The sequence below is a fragment of the Brassica oleracea genome, chromosome C2 (assembly GCF_000695525.1).
Source record: "Brassica oleracea var. oleracea cultivar TO1000 chromosome C2, BOL, whole genome shotgun sequence".
Lineage (NCBI taxonomy): Eukaryota > Viridiplantae > Streptophyta > Magnoliopsida > Brassicales > Brassicaceae > Brassica > Brassica oleracea.
Window position 1 is genome coordinate 39,918,385 of NC_027749.1, and position 960 is coordinate 39,919,344.

Here is a 960-nt window from a genome sequence, read left to right on the forward strand (position 1 = left end):
TACACATCTCTGGTGGAAGGTTGTATGGCGTTAAGAAGACTGGCCAACACAAATATTGTCTTCCAGACATTCCAAATGGACTAAAGCCATCTATGCAGAGCCCAAGATAAACGTTGCGGGGGTTGCTTGCAAAATCAGGATACACTGAATTCAAGTGTTTCCATGCTTTTGCATCAGAGGGATGATTGATCTCGCCTTCCTTCTGAGTATGTTCTGAATGTCATCTCATCGCTGCTGTCGTCTTTTCAGATTGATATAATATCTTCAGTCTATCCTTGATAGGTAAGTACCACATCCGCTGGTACGACACCCTATTCCGCCCACGTCCTTGCGGTTTATATCGTGGCTTCTTGCAAAATTTACACTCTAACAATTCTCCATTTTCTCCCCAGTATATCATACAGTTGTCTATACACACATCAATCATCTCCGAACGTAAACCAAGGCTATGAACCAGTTTCTGAATCTCATAATAAGATTCAGCATACTGATTATCTTCAGGCAAATACTTTTTAAACAACTCAGCCCATGCATCCATACAAACTTCAGGTAAGTTATAATCAGTTTTGATATTCATCATCCTAGTTGCCAATGATAATTTAGAAAGACCTTCTCTACAACCTTCATAAATTGGCTCATTAGCTGCTGCTAGCATTTCATAAAATCTTTTTGCATCCAAATTAGGCCCCTCTACATTTTCTACCTCCTCTATTACTGATCTTGTTTCACGAAATGCATCTGTAACCATATCATGCATCCTATCATGATCTACCATATGATCCTCTTGAAGGTTACAACTTTCAGAAGGTAAATGTGGTTCCTCTCTGTTACGAACATTTTCAACTTGATTACTACTACTAGCTTCATTCCTATTATCAGCTTCTCCGTGGTTAAACCTGATATAGTAATGTGGAGTAAATCTTCTATTTACTATATGTTTCCAAACCGTTTCACTAGCAG

At 38.8% G+C, this 960-nt stretch overlaps 1 pseudogene; it reads right to left on the reverse strand.

Moving 5' to 3' along the window:
* LOC106327431 overlaps positions 1-960 on the reverse strand; it is a 67,995-nt pseudogene that overhangs the window by 4,972 nt on the left and 62,063 nt on the right.